The sequence below is a fragment of the Lathyrus oleraceus genome, chromosome 1, assembly GCF_024323335.1.
Source record: "Lathyrus oleraceus cultivar Zhongwan6 chromosome 1, CAAS_Psat_ZW6_1.0, whole genome shotgun sequence".
In the NCBI taxonomy this organism is placed as follows: Eukaryota; Viridiplantae; Streptophyta; class Magnoliopsida; order Fabales; family Fabaceae; genus Lathyrus; species Lathyrus oleraceus.
Genome location: NC_066579.1, coordinates 282,128,759 through 282,134,869, shown reverse-complemented (window position 1 = coordinate 282,134,869; position 6,111 = coordinate 282,128,759).

Sequence of the window (6,111 nt, the reverse complement as noted above, 5' to 3'; positions counted from 1 at the left end):
GGTTTTGTAATCGTTGACGACTATTCTAGATTTACTTGGACTATATTCCTTCATAGCAAAGATGAAACTTTTTCTGCTTTTAAGAATTTTGCAAATCTGTCCCAAAACAAAATGAATTCCAAAATAGTTACAATTCGTAGCAATCATGGTGGTGAATTTCAAAACTATCACTTTGATAAGTACTGTGACAAGTATGGTATTGAGCATAACTTTTCAGCTCCTCGAACTCCACAACAAAATGGCGTTGTGGAGCGTAAAAATCGTGTTTTAGAGGAGTTGGCAAGAACAATGCTAAATGAGGGTGGATTACCAAAATATTTTTGGGTTGATGCCGTTAGCACAGCTTGTTATGTTTTAAACAGGATCTTAATTCGTCCTATTTTAAATAAAACTCCTTATGAGCTTTTAAAAGGAAGAAAGCCAAACTTGTCACATCTTCACGTATTCGGTTGTAAGTGTTTTGTTTTGAATAATGGTAAGGAAAATATTGGGAAGTTTGATGCAAAAGCGGATGAAGGTATCTTTCTTGGCTACTCACAATCAAGTAAAGCATATAGAGTATATAATAAGCGTTTACTTACTGTTGAAGAATCTGTCCATGTTTCTTTTGATGAGTCCTATCCGAAAAGTGTCGGAAAAGGTATTTCTTTTGATGACGCAGGTCTATCCACAGAAGACATACTCAAGGAAGCTGTTATGGAAATTGATCAGTCCAGAACAGTTGCCCATGAGAAGGAGGAAGACACTAGTCATGAAGAAGATGAGGAAGAAAGGACAGCTGAAGTGAATGACCTTCCACCAGCTTGGAAATCTTCAAAAGACCATCCTGTTGACAACATCTTGGGAGATATTTCAAAGGGAGTAATGACTCATTCTAAGATAAGTAATTTTTGTTCTCACTTCGCTTTTGTTTCACAAGTAGAACCTAAAAATTCCAAAGAGGCCTTGATTGATGAATGTTGGCTAATGGCCATGCAAGAAGAGCTTAATCAATTTAAAAGAAATGACGTTTGGGAACTTGTCCCTCGTCCGCGAGATCATCATATCATAGGTACTAAATGGGTTTTTAGAAATAAACTTGATGAAAACGGAGTGATAACTAGGAACAAGGCACGTTTAGTAGCACAAGGCTATAACCAAGAGGAGGGAATAGACTATGAGGAAACTTATGCTCTAGTTGCTCGCCTTGAAGCTATACGTCTCTTGGTTGCCTATGCATGTTCTAATAATTTTAAGCTTTACCAAATGGATGTAAAGAGTGCGTTTCTAAATGGTGTTATAAATGAAGAGGTATATGTCTCACAACCTCCTGGTTTTGAGAATGCTGAAAATCCAGATTATGTTTACAAATTAAAACGAGCTTTGTATGGTCTTAAACAACCCCCTCGGGTTTGGTATGAAAGGCTTAGCAAATTTCTAATTGATCATGGATATTCAAGAGGTAAAGTGGATAATACTCTCTTTATTAAACACAAGGGAAAGCACATTCTTTTAGTTCAAGTTTATGTAGACGATATAATTTTTGGTTCAACTAACACACACTTGGTCGAAGAATTTTCTAAGGTTATGCAGGGTGAATTTGAGATGAGTCTTATGGGGGAGCTGAATTACTTCCTAGGTCTTCAGATAAAGCAACTTGATGAGGGTACAACAGTATGTCAAACAAAGTACTGCAGAGAACTACTCAAGCGCTTTAGAATGAACGACTCAAAATCAATTGACACCCCTATGCCTACCAACGGAAATCTAGATAAAGATGAGCATGGTAAGAGTGTAGATGTCAAAAAGTTTAGAGGTATGATTGGGTCTCTTCTATATCTTTCTGCTTCTAGACCTGACATCATGTTTAGTGTTTGTATGTGTGCACGATATCAATCAAATCCTAAGGAATCACACCTGAAAGTTGTTAAGCGTATATTTAGATATCTTCATGGAACATCTAAATATGGGCTTTGGTATTCCAAAGGAAGTGATTGTAGCTTAGTAGGTTACTCCGATTCTGATTTTGTTGGCTGCAAATTAGATAGGAAAAGCACGAGTGGTACATGTCACTTGTTTTCAAACTCCTTGGTAAGTTGGCATAGCAAAAAGCAGGTATCTGTGGCTTTGTCAACTACAGAGGCTGAGTACGTTGCAGCCGGTAGCTGTTGCGCTCAGATTTTGTGGCTAAAGCAACAACTACAAGACTTTAACATTCAACTCAAACGTATTCCAATAAAATGTGACAACACTAGTGCCATAAACCTTACTAAAAATCCTGTTTTACACTCACGCACTAAACACATAGAGATTAGACATCACTTTCTTCGCGATCATGTTGAAAAAGAAGACGTTGTATTTGAGCATGTTGATTCTAAAAACCAGCTTACTGACATTTTCACTAAACCTTTGGCAACGGAACCGTTCTTCAACATTCGTCGTGAATTAGGGATCTTAGATCTCTCTCCATTGTTGTCTTAAGCATATTTGTTCTTATTTATATTATGCCTCACCTTGGTTGATGAGATTTGTTTTAGATTTCATTTATACCTCACAAAGTTACATCAACAGAGGTAATATCACTCCTTTCTATATCTCTTTTAGAACTATGTGATTGTGTATGTTAGAACAAAATTCCTTACTTTCGTTTATGTAAATTTCTTTGCATATATTGTTTGAACATTAATATCTGATTTGTGAATTATACTTGGGCATCATTATCATGACATACTTCATAATGCATAACCATACTGCATAAAAATTAATTAAAATTTGGTTTGGCATTAGTATGTATCGATTCAAAGATGTATGTATCGATTCATGTCTTCTTCATTTCATATCTGTCAAAATTGGTTCAGTATGTATCGATTCATTCGTCGTTTGTATCGATACATAGACCCTTTAAAAACAAAAATGCGTGACATGGATCGATCCATTCCCATATGTATCGACACATACTCATTGTTTTTGGATTAAATGCATTTTATTTCACTCATGGATCGACACATCAGCAATTCTTATCACATCTTTTCACAACCTTAGTATCAGCAGTTCTCCTACCTCTCAAAACCTGCGGCTAACCCTAATCTTCTTCATCATCATTCTCTCCAAAACCCTAAATTCATCTCACTGTTCTTCATTTTCTTCATCACCATGCCTCCAAGAATCATTCCGGCTAGAGCTAAGGGAAAAGGAAAAGGAAAGGAACCGGTTGGCACTTCTCAGCAGTTACCAGAAATTCCTCCAAATGCCTTAGATTTGCTTCATCCCGCAATTGCTACTGAGTTTGAGGATTCTTTCAAGACAAGGTTAGTTATGAAACCCCATGTCTTCGATAAACATGATGCTTTTCATCTGCATCTCAATGATGTGGTTGAACTCCTTAATGCACAAAAACTTGGTTCATTTTTGTCTACAAAGGATGATTACCATGAGGATTTTATCCGTGCATTTTATGCTGGCTTACAATCTGGTAAAGGATATATGTTTAAGTGTTCTATTGGTGTTAGAACCTATACTTTTGAGGCTGGTGATTGGGAAACAGTGTTTCAAATTCCGCTTCCGTCGCATAATTTCAAGACTTGGCATGACTTGAAGTTTGATACTGACTTTAACCTGAAGGAGTTTACTCTATCTATCTTGAAATTAGACAGACCGCTGGGTGAGGATGAACAGGTTACGTCTGGTATGATTAAGAAAATTCCTCGTATACTTCATTGGATTATCTCGCACATTCTGCGTCCAGCAAATAGTGGACATTCTAGGTTAGACAGGGCAAGCATTCATCTCTTGTATATTCTTCAAAATAAGGTTCCCTTGAATTGGGCAAATTACTTTGTGAAGCGTCTCTTTTTCGTGCGTAACAGTGCCAAGAATGTTGCTCTTGGTTACGTGTCTCAAATCATGAAAATTCTTAAGTTCTGGAATGTTGCAATCCCTTTAGTTCCTCTCATATCACCATCTGCTGCTCAAGAGTTTGACTCTTCCACTTTATCTCATATGGGATATCGGTGGGACAAGGAACGTCAATGTTTCTATTTCTTTGAAAGGAAATCCAAAACAAGGATCTATAATTTTGATGTTCCTTCTGAACGAATTCATGTAGTTGAAGACCAACCTGATGAAGAAATGCATGATGTGAACGAAGCAGATGTGCCTGCAGCTGATGACAATGCTGGTTGGGGTGATTGGGTGCCACAAAGGTGGTCTCCAACCAACTATGTACCTGAACCAACGGTTCCTCCGTTCTCCGGCGGTGCTTCATCTTCAACACCTACTGCGCACCTAACTCAAATGCTTCAACAAATGGAGCTTGCCAAACCAAGAACGTCATGAAGAGGCACGGTCTTGGCATGTACAACAAAGTGAGTGGCATAAGGAGCATCGTGAGTGGCATGACGATCATACACGAATGTACCATAACCAACACTCTTGGCACACAGACTTGGTTAAGTGGCACCAAGTCTTCTACAATGAAATGTCTGGTTTTATGGACGACTGCCGTGCCAATCCTGGTATTATGGACAGATTCAGAAGTGTTGAAGTTCAGGACCGGTTCAGGCACTACACCTTCATGGGCCACAATCCAGATGCAATGCCTCCTCCTCTGCCTCCGCCAAGCTTCAGAGATCCTGATAGAGATGACGAGGAGTCCTGTGGTGGCTATAATCCACAATAAACCATCATCATTTCATTTCACTGCATTTCATTGCATGTTGCTTGAGTTTTTTTCAGATTACTTACACCTTATATGTCTTGGCTTATGTAATTTTTTAAATACTTTCTACTAGTTGTAGTACCTCAAATTTGCACCTCCCATTTTGTATTTACATTTTCATTTTAGGTCATTAACATTGCATTGTTCATTACATAGTCCATCAAGTCATCAGGCAAGACTGGTCAGGAGATTCAATTGTGCAAGGCTACAAGAGCATTTCCTATGAGATCAAAGTCCTAGGGTTGGTACAATGAGTCCATATGATTCAAGGATCATTTTGAAGTGGTTTGGCCAAGTATTGAAGGCTCAGAATTCATCAGTGCATGTGCAAATCATCTGAAACCCTAAAAAGTCAACAAAAGTCAACTGTCAGCTCAACTATGGATTTGGAGGTGGGAGATGGTTAGAGATGCCTCATTCATGTGCAAACAAGTCTCATTTGACATTTCAAACATCAACATTGAAGGATTTGAAGTCAGATGTCCAACATGAAAGTTGAAGATCTTTCTCTCTCATTTCCAAAAAGTCCAAGATCATGGATTTCTCATGTGTGGTTGAGGAGATATGGTTCAATCATGGCAAAGTGTGGTTTGAACTTCAAATGAGTATAACTTTCAAACCAAAACTCCAAATTGGATGGCTCTTTTTGCATTCTTCTCATTTTGACCTCTGGTTTCCAAATCATGCATTGCATTGCATAAATTATAATCACATGAGCATTTGGTAATTCATTTGATTTTTGGAGGGAAAACATGAAGTTTAAATTTGGTGCATTGTTTGAACATTCCACCACTACCATTGGCTCCAAAATGTTTTTTTAAGTGAAAATGAGTACAATTTCGTGCACTGTTCACATGAATTTCCATGCATAAGGGTGAAAAGCAAATTTGCACTTACACTCCAAAATGACTAATCCACTTATCCATTGGCTTAAGCATGATTAAAAGAGTGATTAGCATGGCATATATAAAGAAAACCCTAACTGTTTCAGCATTAACAACAACTCATTTTTCAGATCTAGAAAATTTCATCAAATTTTCTCTCAAAAATTTCTTCAAATTTTTTCAAACAATATCCATTTCTCTTGCTTGATTCATCATCCTGAAGTATCATTGAGCAAGATTGGACGTGGAATGGAGTGAAATCGTGCCTGTTTGTTCATAATGGAAGCTTGGAAGCATTAATGGTGAATTCGAATTCTGGTGAAATCAAGAGCAATTGAACCTCAATCTTCCTTCCAATCACCTCAATAATCATTGTAGAGAAGCTGTAAAGCATTGCCAAGGCCTATAGCTCGTGATTTCCAGATCTGCACTTCAAGAGGTTACAAATCAATCCTCTTAATTCTCAAATTTCTTGTGATATATTTGTAGATCTTGTTGTTGTGGTCATGCTGAGCTTTAAATCGTGTGAAA